General features: G+C 42.8%; 1 protein-coding gene across 2 annotated transcripts in view; it reads right to left on the reverse strand.

Moving 5' to 3' along the window:
* The window catches only part of LOC144823074 (cannabinoid receptor 1-like), a 30,573-nt gene extending 14,380 nt beyond the window's left edge, over positions 1 to 16,193 (reverse strand). Inside the window, exon 1 of one of the 2 annotated variants that reach the window (XM_078681245.1) lies at positions 16,095 to 16,193. The gene's annotated coding sequence lies outside the window, so the exon portion shown is untranslated. Of the gene's footprint in view, positions 1 to 16,080 lie in introns of both variants that reach the window. The other variant, XM_078681246.1, reaches the window with a different exon arrangement.
* Positions 16,194 to 17,596: the final 1,403 nt, after the last annotated feature.

Here is a 17,596-nt window from a genome sequence, read left to right on the forward strand (position 1 = left end):
CCACCTGTTTTTGTGGAATATATCCACTTTGATAACATCTAAAAAGCCCTCAGCATAATGAGAAAGCTCAGGCGTTGTCCAGAGCCTTCTCCAGTACAGGATTGGTCGGAGTCTGACCAAGTCTGTAACCGCTTTTCTACCCAGATCATATCTCAAGGGCAGCAAAGGGGTACTTTTCGGGACACCAGTTATAGACCGAAAAAACGTATTTTCCGAAATTTGTAGGGCAGCCACCTTCTCGAAGCCCCATAGCTCAGCACCATATAGTGCAGAACCAAGAGCCTTTGCCTCGTATACCTGCAAAGCAGGCTTTATAGGTTTAGTCAGGGACTTTCTATGTTCGGAACTAATAGCACCCGATAGTTGTCTATGCCTCAATGTAGCTATATCAATGTTTGCTCCAGCCATTCTTATTTGAGATATGAATACCCAGATAAGTAAAAATAAAATGTTCACCACTTCTAAAGGCCGACCATTCATAATAATTTTAGATGTAAAACTGGGATGAGGATTAAAAATCATAAGTTTTGTTTTGGTCACATTGACCTCCAGGCCATGCTCACCACAAAATAAATCAAAAATCGCCAATGCTCGCTGGAGACCACTCGGGGTTTTTGATAGAATGAGCGTATCATCCGCGAACATTAAAATTGGAATTTTAGTGCCAGCTAATATAGGGGCATCCAACTCTGCCGATATCATGCGGGGTACAACTCCGTTAATAAACAGTGTGAATAAAGGGGGGGCCATTGAACAGCCTTGCCGGACGCCCCGCTCTACTGGGAAGTCCGTTGTCTCCAAGCCCTGACCCCCCCCCACTGGATTCTAGCGAATGCTGATTCATGGAGCCGCATTATCAGAGACAGTAAATCAGCAGGAACACCAGGTTCCTAAGAACAAACCACAACTTCGACCGCGGCACTAGGTCGAAGGCAGCCCGCAAGTCGACAAAAGCCGCATATAGGCTACCTCCGCCCAGCACCACGGTCTTCCATTGCAGTAAGTTAAAGCGGAAAACCTGATCCACGGTACTTGTGGACCTACGGAATCCCGCTTGAAACTGTGACAGAGCATCGTTGTCCTCAGCCCAATCAAGAAGTCTATTCACAATCACACGCCCTATTATCTTTTGTATGGCGTCAATAAGGCTAATCGGCAGGCTGGGATCGGTCACCTGTCTTAAACACTGGGATGATTACTGCTCCCCGCCAGGAAATCGGTATATCCGCACCCCCAGCAATATTATTGATGAGGAGGCAAATATACCTACACCAGCGTTCCCTGTCATTAACAAAGACGTCTATAGATACAAAAATATTGTTCAGGGTCTATTGATTATAACACAGATATCATAAGAATCTTTACATTAATGAATTATTTTGAATTTCTTCTGTGCAGTACAAAAGTATTTATTCACACATTTTGGTATTCAGTATAATTTATCATAAAAAGTGTCAAAAGTAGTACAATGGAAAGTTTGCGAAGACCAATTACTTCATTGGGTCATAGATATACTGAGGGACATGAGTCTCAGTCAGATCAATGTATAAACTTTCTAATGGATTCACATGTATTGTCTACAAAATGACATTTCGACGCGCTCAAAGTGACAAGGAAAAAGAGACAGTTAAGTGGGATAGGTGTGATTGGGTGAAGGTGAGGACTGGGTAAAGGGTGTTGTGACCATACTACAATCTCAGTGGTATTCAGTACAGCCTTTACGGACTAATTTCGTTCATTAGTTCCAATCGGTTCTTTAACACAGGGTCCATATTAATCCATAGGTTGCTTCCTATGTTAAGAAGGTAGGTACAATCCTGTCTACGTTTCGACCCCTGGATTAAGGGTTGATTGAAGCCTCATGCTGGGGTCTTCTTCAGGACTTAAAGGTGCAGGAGCGCTTATTAACAGGCCGTCCAGTGGCCTTTATGGTTGGACCATCATTGGTTCCATTGTGACTGTTGAAGACTGGGAAATGCTGGGCTTTTCAATTAATCGTTGTATTATTTTCATGTCCTTTTGGAAGCTTCTCCAGATGTGAAAACTCTTTGTGTGGCCCAAGTGTTTTCATCAGGACCCCTCCGGAGCGCGTGTATCCATCAGCGCTGCCGAGCCGCATTAGTCCGTAAAGGCTGTACTGAATACCACTGAGATTGTAGTATGGTCACAACTCCCTTTACCCAGTCCTCACCTTCACCCAATCACACCTATCCCACTTAACCGTCTTTTTCCTTGTCACTTTGAGCGCGTCGAAATGTCATTTTGTATACAATACATGTGAATCCATTAGAAAGTTTATACATTGATCTGACTGAGACTCATGTCCCTCAGTATATCTATGACCCAATGAAGTAATTGGTCTTCGCAAACTTTCCATTGATACTCATCCCAGGCTTTCTTTGCGTTCGCTATACTGGCTTTATATTCCATTCTAGTGGATTGGATAGCCCTAGCAACCCTACCCTTTAGAGCAATACCTAGAGCATTGCGTGCATCCCTACAATGGGCATTATACCATTTTGCATTCTTGGGAGCTCTCTTGCCCTTTACAGGCTTCAAAAAATATTTTTTAATTACTGAAAAAAAAAAAAAAAAAAAGTGTATCGTGGATTGCAGCCACACAACTCAACTCAATACTGGAAGTATTAGTATGTTCCATGGCTGCTATCGCTTTATCAGCTTCAATTTTAATATTATCCATGGCTTGCTGATTAGTTACAACATTTATCCATCTCAACCTACGCATGTTGTTAGTAGGGACAATTAAGGGTGGAGCGAGGGCAGTAGAACTACTAGGCCTGTTAAGTAATGACCACCATTTATGCTTTATACACAGGGGATTGTGGTCACTCTCGCTCCTCCACAGGACCTCCATATCGCATAGGAGCGGCCATAATTGCAGACTACAAAGTACATAATCTATTCTGCTCTTGTGCCGCCCATTGTCATAAGTCATGGACCCATTTTTGTCACTTGTCGTCCTTCCATTTAATGCTCTTAGACCTTTCTCTAGACATAGGGCATTCATACTAATCCCATCCTCAGTCCAACGCACAACTGGTTTCAACTCTAGTTTTGGGACACCCCAATGCCAATCCTCTTCCTCCCCCAGGAAATCATCATCTATGGCTAATGGTTCAAATGATCGATTAAAATCACCTGCAATGACAATATGATTGTCTTGGGAGAAAGTATCAAGTAGGGAGCCCAAGGGCACCAAAACCTCTGACCTCCCACCCCTAGAACTCTTCACACATACATTGTAGATGTCTATTGGTCCCAAAATATCAGAATTCATTGTGATTAGTTGAATGTCTCTGTGGCTAGTTTCTTTTACTTTGACATTAAATTTTAATGACTGCCGAACCCAAATGGTCAGACCGCCCATCGGTCTTCCCCTTGGGCCTTTTAGAGCTGGCACAAAGTAGTTCAGGTATCCCTGAGCAAAAGTGGGTTCACATGCCCAGGTCTCCTGAAATATGCATAGGTCAAAAAAATCGAAGCCACTCTCCAGATTCCAATTTAGAACCCAGGCCTGCAATGGTCCATGAAAAGAATTTCCCCACAATATCCACGATACCATCCAAGTCCATCAGTAAGGGATTCGCAACACTTTCTTCAAGTAGTTCCTGATCAGTTCCAGCCAACATACCTTCGTGGCTGTTATCAATAGCATCTATTCTCACGGTGGTATTCTCAATATTAGTACCCACTATAGGAACAACAGCACACATATCACTCAGAATTTACAATGGAATTAGACGGGAACTTAGAGGATTCATTATTCTTGCTATTAACTAAAGGAGTTGTTTCGCCCATTAGTCTTCCTTGGGTCAAACAAGTAACGTTAGAAAAACCAAAATCCTCAGCAATAGAAGTGTAGGTTATATTTAACTCAACCAAATCATTAAACACTCCACTGCCTGCCCTCTCAAGTCAATCGCATTCATTTAGATCTGACAGTGCTGCAAATCTATTTTCAACGCTGATTCTCCATTCGCTAGGTTGTACAACACTACCCCAGTTGTTTGGTACCGAATTCCATTTTGTCTTTAAAATGCTAGAATTCAGTGTGCTACCTCTCCTGTAGAAAAAATCCAGGGTTAGTGGAACAATTTCGGCACTCCTGCGTTGCGGGGGAAATATATATCTTAAAAGCTCGGGGAGTACTTCTGGGTTTAAAAAATGCAGAACTACACAGTCTCCTTTTAGCTTTTTCGTGCTGTTCCCTATCCACTCCACCCTTCTTGCCATGATGATTTCCCCTACTAGCTGTTGTTTACCCCTCGGAGATATCATCATATTATTACATAGCCAGTGGTAAGCTTTGCTAATCAAAGAGGAGGTAGATTCTACTTGACCTGGTTTTAGGGGAGGTACATTGGCCAGAACCAGAACAAGAGGAGAAGCCTCTACAATAAGTTGAACCGGGCCATGCTCTACACCAACCCCTGAAAAATTTGATGGTAGATCTTTATTAACTGTTACCTGGGCATACTGGTTGATGGTTAGGAGGCGGGCCTAGTATCACATCGTCGTTGCCCCCTATCCCACCCCTAGAGGTGTTTGATACATCCCTACTCTTAACTAAAGTCGGTATGTTACCCACCTCCTCCACTGTCTTATTTATCAGTCCCCCCAATCTATTTACTTCAGCTGTTAATAGGTCAATTTCAGCCACCAATGGTTTAAATATTGATTTCATCTTGCATTCAATCATACTCACTAGCTTGTTAATCAATTCTTCACCTAATATCTCCTTCTCACCTTGTTCCCCGTTCACCTCTGTTATAACTGTGGCTTTCGGTGAAGATGCTGTTCTTTTCCTACTGGAGCGTAACCCACCCAGTTTGCTCTGACCCTTTCTACAGGCTCTAATAGTCTAGTCACCGGCACAGACACAGGGGAAGGGGGTCATTTTCTATCATATTTAACTGCTCACCTAAATCATGATCTTAAGTTAGCAGCAGAGGATATATTCAAACCAAGATTAACATTAGGGCTTATCTCCGTGACTGAAGTATCACTACTATAAACCTGTATCGGAACTTCTAACACATTAGGATCTAGCAAAGAGCACTGTGCAGAGGAAACAGGTGGAGAGCTCAAGCCTAACGATATTCGTCTTGTGCTATTTATTTTGCTCACCACCTGGACCAGGTAATTGTCTATAGTATTAGGTACAGATGAAGACCTTTGTTTGGACATGTTGTAAACGCTAAGTTAATAGTCAACTGAGAGTATCGCCTCCGAAGCCAAGTAAACAAATAGCGTTAACCAATTAGATAGATTTACAGAGACTTCAAGGATATCAGAACAAGGATATTTTTTACTTGAGGAGTAGCAAGATTAAACCTTCACATAAACAAACAGGGGTCCTTGCCCAGTCCAGTTACGGGCAGTCACGGACTGTCACAGACTGTCCGCCCTTTGTCCGGGCTGCGTCCCGCACCCGCGTCCCGCTAACGCGCAGTGGGGCCGCCTAAAATACAGGAAACAAGCTGAAGGGGAGGAGTCACGGGAAGAAGCGGCAGGTGTGGGAGGTGTTGAAACGCACAGCCTGATGGGCCTCGCAGTCCCGGTCTCGGGCTGGCAGACAAAGTTCCCAAATGCTATCTCCAGCGAAACAGGTCACATCCAGGTACAGATAGCAGCAGAACAGAGCAGGATTCCACAGAAGCGACTACGAACGGCATTGAAAAATAATTACGCCTCATTCTTGTTTGGCCGCAGCATTCCGTTAAGTGAAGTAAAGTGAAACAAATTGGAATTTTGCATAACAATATTGGGAAATGTTTGGTTTAAAGATGGCCACCACGTTTCCTCATGCATAAGGCAGCTTCTTGGGTGTCAAACCAGTGCAGAGGGAAAGTGTCACAATTCGAGCAGCTAAAGGTCTCTTCCCTCCTGTGGCTCACAGCCTGTAGCTTGTGCAAATACCGGGAAGTTTATCCTGATGGTGATCCGGCTTCAAATGTTAAAAATATACAAAAAGCATAAGCACAATCCCTAAAACACAGGAGATTAATGCCACCACTCACAGTGATGGAAACCAATGGGTCAAAGTGTGTTGACCAACTGCCTCATGCTCTATGTTGTGTTGGGCGGAAGCAAAATGGGAATGAGATATCAACGGATCAATGGATGAAGAGCGCTAGCTGAAATCCACTGTAGGGAAGAATATTATAGATCATTTTTTAGTAAAATCAAAAGGTCTTGCTATCACCAGGCCTAAAAATAGTTCTCAAAATGGCCTTGTTTTCATGGGAGTACCAAAAGAGCAAAAAGTTTATATTGCCTGTAGCTCTGAAAATCCTTGCACCACAGCTGTGTTGAAGACCTTTCTACAAACTCCTGCTTTTGACAGAGGCCTTCTCCCAAAACTTTCTTTTCACACCTAGAGATGGTGTTCCCTTTCCTTAGTAGGAATACTACAACACTTACGGCCACATGCATCATTGTAGGATTTTTTGCGAATCGCAATTTGTTGATGCATTTCAAGGGTGCTGAGGGGGGTCCAAAGGACCCCCCTGCACCCTTGAAATGTTTTTTTAAGTGCAAGTTTCACACACACATGTCCAAAGGACATGTGTGTGTGTGTGTGTAACATGACACTTTAAAAAATGCTTTTTTGAAAGATTTCGCAAATTAACACGAGGGTCAACCTCATGTTAATTTGCTCCTCCTAATTTGCAATTTCGCATTTTTTTAAACATTCATGCATTGCATTTAAGGAATCGCACAAATGTGATTCCTTAAATGCAATCGCATTTTTAGGAATTGCAAAAAATTGCGGCTATTGAAAAATTGTTTCATGCATACCAAAAAGTGATTTTGGAATCGCAAACGGCCGAATTTTCCGATTCGCACCGTTTGCGACTCCAAACTCGTTTGATGCATGTGGCCGTTAGATTCTTCAGGTGCACACAATGGATGATTATGTTACCAAGGATAATTCGTGCATTGTAAGATGAGTATGTGGATATGCTTGCCATTCTGCTTTGTATTATCGATCTCAATAAAATAAAAATATTAAATGAATCTTCTACCTTTGTCTAGAATAGGTTATAATTCGCATTTTGTTTTCTGGAGGGGATTAGTGTAAATTATTTTGTGTTACATACAAAGGTTCTTTCCCCCCCAAAAAAAGATGTAATTGCTGTACCAACATAGCACATTTGACGTGATAGAGCATGAAGCGTGGTAGCAAGCATCCCCAAGCCATTGCCAATATGGTTAAGCATTTTGGGTAGCCCTACAGCTAATAGCTTTGTGGATTCCTCAGCATCTCAGGAGCAAGAGTCTGGCTTTACTGCCCGCTGACTGTCAGCCTGGCAGTATCAAGAAAAGAGGAGGTTTCTTGTCGGCACACAGGGCCTGATGGCATGCATTTCACTGTTTGGCAACTAGGTAGCATCGTTTGCAACATGTAGTCAAGGGAAATATAACATCTATGTTGAATGTTCAGTGTAAACATGACATTTTGCACTGGTCGATTATTTCTCATGCCATTTATGCTCCAGTTATTTGGTGCAAATGGCGGTGCACAATTTCCCAGCACATGTACAATCTATGTAATCCGCTATCTAATTAGCGACAGTGCTTGGATCGCTCTTTTGCCTTGAAAGGCATTTTGCTACCTCCTTCAATTATAGAACAAAATATACTGCTAAATGGCTCTCAGGAGCCCTCCACTGTTAGTATATTAGACAACTGCTTGTCATTGCTTTGCCTGTGAACCCCATTGTGTCAGTGGATCCAGGTGGTAAACACTAGCGCTCATTTCTGGGGATCAGGGCATGTTTTTCATTATCAGACCAGTGGCAGTGCGTGTTAAGTATCTTCAAGGCACAGCCCTGCCACCTTTGTGGCACCACAATGATGTGATGTTTCACTTTGCACTGCTGATTATTAGGCTTAGCAGTGTTCACGAAAACATGGCTTGTGTTTTCATGAACACTGCCAGTGAGCCTCTGCTCCAAGCTCCTGATGACAGAAGTCGGTGGAGGGGGCCGAGGGAACTGAACAATGATCCATTTGCATACTGTTTAAAAACAGCACTGTAGATGAATATCTGGATTGCACACTCACACAGGCACACTCCATTTTATTTAGCAGACATACTCCGCTTGCCTAAGGTAGCAGAGTATATCTGCTAGAATGAGAATATCAGGGACAGATGAGTGCATCCTTGAGGCCAATGAGAGGACAGAAAACAGCAGTGGCTGGATCCTCAGCCTTGTCCCTGCGCCTGATAGGTCTGGGCTTCCAGGGCTTCCAGTCCTTTTCAAAGAGCTGGAAGAGTGCTCAAGGTGGCCCCTCCTTAATCCTTGGCCCTGCTGCGCTATGTGCCTCCCTTGTTGGGAATCATGGCTTGTTGCTTCCGATGGTCAGCGCTAGACTCCTGCTCTGCTACGGCCATGAAGCCTTTGAGTTGCCAGCAAATGTCGACAGTTAAGCAAATAAAAATTCTGTTTTTCTGTGCATGTGCGAGAGAACTGTGTTTGTGAGTGATTGATTGAGTGCGTGTTAATTTAGCATGTTTGTGAGTGTCAAGGAGAGTTAAAGAGCATCAGAATCAATGTGAGTGAATGTGGATAAGTGAGAGGGAGTGTGTGAGAGGGAGTGTGTGGGAGTTAAGCAGTGTGAGTATGTTAGAATGAGTAAGTGAGGGAGATTGTGAGTGGGAGTGAGTCAGGGATGCTACTAATAATGGTGCAGCAGGTATAGTGACACCGGGGCCCAGAGTCCTGAGGAGCCTGCTGAAACATTTATTAAAGCAGAACACCTGCACCCCAGGAGTTAAAGTCAGAGCCTCTATACAGCAGTAGTTGTGAGTGAGGGTCACGGATTGTGAAAGAGTGAGTGTGTGCAAGGGTGTTTGTGAATGAGTGAGGATATGGGAACATGTGAGAGTGATAGTAGGTGGAAGGGAGTATAAATCAAAAAGCAAATGAGTGCTAGAGGGAGTGAGGGAGGAAAGGAAGTAGGCGTAATATTGAGTAAGTGTGTGGTTGTTAGCATATTTTATGCTTGCGAGTCTGCTGCTGATCTTAGCATACTTAAGATATTTTTTGGCTCAGGAGTCACAAAAGAAAACTTACTGTCCCTGGCATTCAAAAGTCATTCTTGGCATAAGAGATGCTACCCATCGAAAAATGTAGGCCCTGGTATAATATTTGTAATTCGTGTCATTATGGAGGAATCTATGGTAATATGATGGTGCCGACATGCTTGGGGTAATTTTCAGCTGCCATGGCACATTGGGGGATTGAGGTCTCTTCAGGGACGAAAAAACGTTGTCTGAGAGATTGGGGATAATTTATGACAGATGGGTCACCCACAGAATATAGGTGATATCAATGGCAAAAATGTGGTGCCGTCATAGCAAAACAGCGGGGGTTGGAGAGAGGTTCACTGATCATGATGGCTTGGCTGTAATGAGACGGACGGCCAAACCATCATGCGCAGTTAAGGGAGTGCACTACCCCTCCCCTCAGTGCCATCACCTTCTAGGTCCCACCCCCAAGACTCAGCAGGAAAGGAGAAACAATTGTTTTTTTAATCCTTTCATTTCTCCACCTCAGGATTTACTGGGATTACAGAGGATTAATGACTGGAAAATCCAAGATGGAGCATAGTGGGAAAAACCCTATTACAGAAAAAAATGATCTTTTACCATTAACTACTTTGCAGCATGTGCAGGAACAGTGAGTGTTTCACAATATGCAATCAGTGCAATGTCGCTATGTGCCTAGGAACGGGGGGACACCACAGAAGTTCACGCACTAAGCGAGCTGCAACATTTTGGTTAATTTGAAGCGGAGTTCATTTTTTCATGATATGAATAAATATGTTTATAAAAGCATGCATTATTATTTAAACTTGGGTGGCACTATAGCTAAAAAATATTCACTGCTTGGAATTAGCAGTAGATTTATGTGTGGTTTAAAAACAAATGCATGCATTATATAAATTTATATTCAAATGCCATACACAGCAAACAGTGTATCTCAGCTTGGACTGTAAAATAGGTCCATTTCCATTAAAGCGAGGGATCTGATGGGACAGAAGGATTATTTCCTGCAACATCACTTCCTCGGATGTCACTCAACGTGACATTATTGTTTATTGATTATGCTAATTAGCCCCACCTGAACTACTTTTTTTTATGGCTTGGGCCCTGGGAGCAGGGTGATATTAGCTCAAAGTATTTCTGAGCGTTTTTAGTGCATGTATGCATTGTTAAATGGGCTAATTTGTCTGCATGTAGATGTACTACATGCAGTTTAACCACGTTTCAATATAGCATTTTGATTTTGTCCATTTCCGCAAATGGGGTGGTACAAATTTTACCTGTGTTATTTACAACAGTATTTTATGATTACTTCCACTACCTGAATGAGATTTTCAATGAATTTATAACAAAGTGCTGTAGGTCAAAAATGGCCTCATGTTGTGATAAGTCAAAAGAACGACAGGGCTAGGTAATTGTTAATCCATTATAAAACTGTACTGCTCCTGGAATTAAAGGCTATTTCAATTAGGCTAATTATCTGTTGATTATATCTCGACCATATCAGGATGTAACAGAGTGCTTGTATTCTTGGCTTGCTATGCCCTGCATTAAAGATAAAAATTACCACACCACTCAAAGCCATCACTGTCCAATACATTGAATCATTAATAAAAACGTTGGTATCTCTTTATGGGGCCTAGTCACTAGATGCATTTTGTTGTACATAGAGTAATACTATGGTAGTACTACCCTCGTACAACAAAATGCTATTCACTAACCTATATGCAGAGATGTCCGCCTCCACCTTTACGATCTTTGTTTGTGGGTATCTGTCAAAGTGGAGTAGATTTTTGCACACAAGTCTAAAATGTAGGTGTAAATAAGGGCAGAACAAGGGGGAGCGGTTGGAAAATGTTGAAAACTTACTAAATGTGAGGTGATTAGGTAGGAGTTAGTAGGGGTAATGAGATGTTAGGATGGACATATTAATTCAAACATCCATCCACATAAGAGTAGGAGCATTGCTATTCACAAAAGAGACTTCCGAGGGTACAATAACCCAAAATGTCACATAACCGTAGTCAATGTACCCCATCCCTGCCTTGGAGTAAGTCTAGAACACATGACCGCTCAGATACTGCAACTCACTTCCATAGAAAATCATGGAAGGCACATGTAAATTTACTTTTGTGAGAAGGGCCATTGGTATTCATAACTTGAAGCCATTACCAATTTGAACATTTGTTGTTGTGAAACAACCCCCCAACCAGAGCTGGGTGCACACCCTAGCATTCTCCGATTCACAAAGTACAGTTAATTACGACAAAAACATTTCATGAACAATATTTTTGAAGTGGAAAATCTGCTCGTAATGTGTTTAGTCCTACAATTCAAGTACCCTTCTGGCTTTCTGGGTGTTCACAAAAATCTATAGGAAGTCTCATGGAAATCTACTCAGGTCAAGTACTTCTTCAGGTGCTCCTACTGCCATACTGCTACTGCCATGGATTGTTGTCTGGGTAGAGAATCTTCAATTGTAAGGATGGCACAAAATGTACATTAGTACCTGTGTGGCAACCTTTTGTGTCACTACTTGTATGTGGAGCGTGAAAACCACTGTGAAGGTCTGAAAAGCAGTAGGTATGCCTTTGTCAATATTCACCACCGTCCCTGTGAATACCCCCACTGTTGCCTGGGCGTACCCATGTTCCTACTCCACCCTTCAAAACGTAATAGAATGGAAAATTCCATCTGCTCGCAGATATTTATTCTGTGAATAAGGATGAGCCATGTGTGCAGGCAGATCATTTTTGTTGCACCCGTGTTGCATTAAGGTGTACAAAAAATGGACTTGGACCTAAGAGAGTGCGCTACAAAAATATCACCTTTTGCATAGCATTTATTTTTTATATTTTTATTGGAGAAGGATTCTTTAGGGCAGTATTAATCTCAAATCTGCAATATTATAAGTACTCCAGAAAATATAAGAGGAAATACCTCTAGTTAAAAAAAAAAATTAAAAAATAAAATAAAAAACACTTAGCCCTGTCTACACCATCTCAGAGAAAAACAAATTGAGTACCATAGGACTGCCACCACCACGAAAAGTAGAGAGGAAAAGAGGGTTGAAACAAATGGAAACCGAATAATTCCTGGTCTATAATCCGAAATAGAGCTGGGTAATATTCGGTTTATTTGCCAACTCTCCAAAGTGTGTTAAACAAGGGCACCCATCATTATGACAAAGGTCACATTCCTTGAATAAAATGTACTCCCATACTGTTTCAGGAAACAAAAAAGTAAAAGCCCAGATTAAGAAACACTGTTACTTCTCTAATGCAAATTCGACAGTGTTCAGGTGGGATTTAGTAGTTAACGCAAATCAGGATTTGCCTCGGATAGTAACCGAGAGCAACTCAAAATTGCTCAATGCTCTGCCTTGTGTAACTTCGCATCAAAGTGGCAATCTATAGGTGGTGCATGGGTGTTTCCCATGCAACCACCCATGGGTTTCGACGTAAATCCCTATCTACAAAGAATTGTAGATGGATTTGCACTAAAATCTATTTTGGAAAAGGGGGGTGGTGATGGACAGAGTTTCTGAATGATGCAGAATACTCTTACCAAGTCAAGAGATCATGGTTTTAATCCATCACCGTTTTTTAGCTCAATGCACCATCCCAGCTCAGAACCTGGCTATATGCAAATTAGTCTGTTCCTGTCCCAGAGCATGCTGGGAACAGGGCAAACCAAACTACCAAGCCAATTCTTATACTGGTAAGGAAACAAGCTTCCGGGGACCTGTTTCTGGCACCACAGCCTTCTTCGGCCCGGCTTGCTTGAATCCTGATGGTGCAATGAGCAAGGGACTCACGTCTGAGCATACCCTCCCACACAGTGTGGATAAAACCGATTTTGGAAAAGGGGGGTGGTGATGGACAGAGTTTCTGAATGATGCAGAATACTCCTACCAAGTCAAGAGATCATGGTTTTAATCCATCACCGTTTTTTAGCTCAATGCACCATCCCAGCTCAGAACCTGGCTATATGCAAATTAGTCTGTTCCTGTCCCAGAGCATGCTGTGAACAGGGCAAACCAAACTACCAAGCCAATTCTTATACTGGTAAGGAAACAAGCTTCCGGGGACCGGTTTCTTGCACTAAAATCTTACACCTCCTTGAGGCAAGCACTTGTTGCGCAACGACTGACTTCGACACATCTGGATCCCAGACCCACAGTTTGGCCACAAACCACAGTGATGGCTCAGTTTCTTGCCATCCTGCAGGATAATCTAGCCTGGAAGGTTCAAATGCAGAAACATGGGGCCACTGGAACCATTCCCTGGCGAGTCAGTCTTCCAAGCTGCAGGTTCTGCCATCCATTCCGGTTGGGTTGGTCAAGTGCGCTTTACATCTCCCCCTCTAGTTGTGATACGTCTTTTCATGTCCTCCAAGTCTCTCTCGATTGTAGAGGCCTCAGATCTGTTCAGCTAGTGGTGCCCTTAGGCGTGCCAACATGACGAAGTATGGATTCGCCCTGTGTTAGTGTGCAGTGCTTTAAGTGGGCCGGTACTCACTGGTACCAATTCTCGTACTTTTGAACTATCTCCTTTGGAGTACCGGAACTTTTCTTTGGTCTGGGAGAGTACAAGCACTCTCGGGGGCAGCTAGCAGGACAGGCTTGGGGCATTGCTGACTGCACAGAAAGTGCTCTGCTCAACTGTTGCAAAAGAAAGAGAAGGCCATCAGGGTGGAAGAGTGAGCGAGTAAAGCAATGAAAGGAGTTGCTGGTGAATAATTCAGCAGCGGCTCATTTGCATTACTTTAGAGCTGTTTGGGGGTTTGGATACCCTGCGATCGTCTGATTAAAAGTGCAGGGTCCAATCAGAACCTGCGCAGTCAATCACACTAAGGGGCAGATTTATGAAGGCCTTGCTCCGCCGGTGCGTCACTTTTTCCCCATGTTAAAAATGACGCACCGGCGGCGCAAGGCCTTCATAAATCTGCCCCCAAGTGTGTGGCACAGAAGAATTCTTTATTTGTTTTTTTTACAACCATTAAATAAAACACTTTGAATTATTAAAAATGTAAGTTAAAACAATTTCACGATAAAGTGCATCATTAGGTCAGGATATGTAGAAACATTTTTTTTTCCAACTCATTAACCATGTTCACAATAAAGTACATCATTATGTCTGGATATGTACAGGATTTTCCAGCTCATTAATAGCCAAGTTCACAGGTTCAAAATCCGCTTTTCCTAAGAGTGTGTCTGAGGCAAAGCGGGAAAAAGAAATCCACTTTATTTACAAGGTGACACCCAAGCCAAGAGTATCTTCCAGAATGTGCCTGCAGGCAGCAGAGGAGGTGATCAACTGCCTTGCCCTGGCTGATCACCATTCAGCTGGGCATTTAAATGAAGGACAGGCAGGGAATTCATTTTCATGCACACTACCGTCTCTACCCGTCTCCCACCTTTGTCTATTTGGCAAGTTTGACGTAATCATACAAGCTACAGTATTTATTAGGGCATGTGCGCTCCACTTATTCCACTGGCTTTTCAAGGACCAGAGCGCACTAAGGAAACCTGGGCATCCACTAAATCTTCCAAAACATAACTTAGAGATGGTGTAATCCCGATGGCCTTGAGCCTGCAGTTATGGGGCTAATTCTTTTAATTAACAAAAGGCCTCCTTTGAGCAGAGAGTACTCGGCAGACAAGTATTTTATGTTACGATGCCCACCTACTGACAAAGCTGTAAAATTAAGTTATCCTACCCATAAGATCAGTGGTTGAATGTCTTCAGTTGATCTGTGAAAAACGAACTCCGTCCTCAAATTTGTTATCTGCAACCTTGTCTCATGTTTGTGAGTCTTCATTGTGTGCATGAAACTGACTTTTTATGACTCTTCTAAGTTTACTGTGCATAAGGGGTGTCCAACATATGTCTAAAATGCCCAGTTCAAGTCCAGGTTTGCCCTTTTCCGGCTATCTACATGAGGTAAGTGTGCAACCTATCTATCTGAATTAATGTGTGCGAGTTTTTTTATGTGGTGGGTGAGTATATGTGAATAAAATCATCAAAAAAATTTCGTTTGAGCTTCAAGATCATAACAGATTAGCAAACTTAAGCTCATCTTTGCAAAATACATACTAGTATTAACCACGTTCTACAGATTTTTAACAATAGATGTTCTCCCACACACATTTATTAAATTGGGGCTATTCCAAGGCCATACTTCACTACATACAGTATGTAATTTCATTCAGAAAATTCATTTAAATGTTTGAAAACCATATTTAAACGCTAGGCAAGAACTAAAAAGGCATTCCTTTTTTTTTGGATCTATTCCTGTAAAAGCGTTGGCAAATTTCACTATACACTATTTCGCTTCTCGACGAGGAGAGAGTGTTGCAACAGTAATATCCAGAACCTAGGAACCGCTTCTTTCTTTAAAGACATCCACTTTAAGTCAACACAGAAAGTGAGCAACGGTAAAAAAACAACAACAAGCATTGGAAATGCAATAGGCCTCGCATTTCTTGGAATTCGACCCACTGGCATTGTTAATGGCATTGTTTTTTACATATGTGTTTATGGAGTGTATGTATGTGGTGTGTTGTGGAATTAGATTAGTTCGCTTTGTTATTGTGCGGTGTGGATTTGAATACGTGGCATACCTACATGACAACACATCATAGGTCACTATCCCTTTTTAGGTTCGGTATAAATTAAATTACAAGCAGAAGTTTTGGATCAACATAAGAACTAAAAAAACTCTACATGAGGACAGTAATTAGTCAAACTCTCTAGAACGAAAGACCAAGTAAACACGCAGGGAAACAATCCTCCGACTACTACTGGAAAGTTAAAAAAAAAAAAAAAAAAAAACGTGAGAATTCAGCCGTCTAATAATTTACAGGAAAGAGGATAAATCTGGAAAACGGGTAGCTTGCTACAACTTGACCAATATTATTTAATTGAAAAGTCATCGTGGCTATAAATAAACAGGAAAGCTGTAACAGAAAAAATGCAAAAAATATATATTTGGAGACCTACTGAGATCAAGTTACCTCCTGAGCTCTGCCAAACACGTCTAGCTGCTGTAATGCGGGGCCCATGTCTGCGTACAGCACGCGCTCTATGTAGGAGCATTGCACGTGCTTCTTCAATTACTCTTAATTTGAAGAAGCTGTGCGGAGTTAAAAAACTAAAATGGAAAAGGGCACCCGGGTGCTTGACTCCATCTGTAGGCAAAAGGAAGCCGAACTACAATAAACAGTGAAGAGAGCTTCACAGCTAATGTTTCACAGGGTAAATATTTTGGCGCTTACATTTTTTGTGTGATAAAAATAACTACATTAGAAAAGGCCCTTTCTCCAACCGGGAGATTTAGATCCTTATTTGGATATATCTCTCATCAGCTAACCGAGGGTCGCACGAGTGGAAAAGAAGAAGGGAGATTGGGAGAATAAGTCTTATAATGCAGTGACAGTCTAATTGTATGCAAACCTCAGCTATAAACACATGGCTGTCTGGGTGGCGCGCAGAAGGTTTGGAAAAGGGACTACCTACAGATGAAGCCATAGAAGGAAGTGTCGTCCTCGAAATAAACATTTTTTTTTGTTGCCTTTTTTGCAACTTCGGTGCAAAATGCAGTTTCAAAACTTTTTTACTTGAACCTCTCTTCACGCCAGCAAACATTGAACGTATGCCGCGCTACAGCAGCTGCTGTTGTACTTCGGATACAGGCTTTCCACTCAAGATGGCCACCGCGATCCTCTGGCAGAAGAAGTTGCAGAGGCAGAGCACAACGGCAAGGAGGGACTGCTGCTGGGGTCCACTCCAGCTGCTGCAGACTGCGAAAGCACACTCACGTGACCTAGTAAATAGTGACAAATAGACAAATCAATGCGCTCAAAATAGCTGTTGCCATATTAACACCTGTAGTGACCAGCTGGTCATGGTCTAGTGTTTCCAGAATATGTGTTTCCAGCAGCCGCCCCTTGAGGGCTGGCTTCCACACTCACCACGAACCCATCCGTCACAGGTGTCACCGATCAAGCGAGACCGCTAATAAAAGTGGATTGGAGCACCTACCCTGGGCCAGTTCCAGAGTATAACACCAGGGCACGAATCGGGGTGGGTACACGCGGGTAGACGGTGTCCACCCACTATTTTCACAGGGTGGGCAAGAACTTGGGCCCCACTCTAAGAACATGCTGATTTCGTCCCAGTGTAATTTGCAAACACCGGGACACATTCAGCAGCGCCTGCATTTTGCTGTCTGCTTTGATCCGCAACAACGTGCAGGCGGGGACAGGGCTTTTTAGGTCTCGCCTATTCTATCGCGTAGAGATTGAATAGTCGAAATTATAGTAAGCGGTCCGAAAAGTCTACCTAGCTGCGGATCGCGTACAGTTCACGTGAGCCAGGTGCATGCACCTCATCGCCAGCCACATCCCACACCATGCCTCGGCATCAGACTACAAAGGAAGCCGCTTGCACACCACCATTTGTCTGAGCCTCGGCATCAGACTTCAAAGGAATCCGCTCCCAAGCCGCTCCCACGCCC

The sequence above is a fragment of the Lissotriton helveticus genome, chromosome 3_1 (genome assembly GCF_964261635.1).
Source record: "Lissotriton helveticus chromosome 3_1, aLisHel1.1, whole genome shotgun sequence".
NCBI lineage: Eukaryota > Metazoa > Chordata > Amphibia > Caudata > Salamandridae > Lissotriton > Lissotriton helveticus.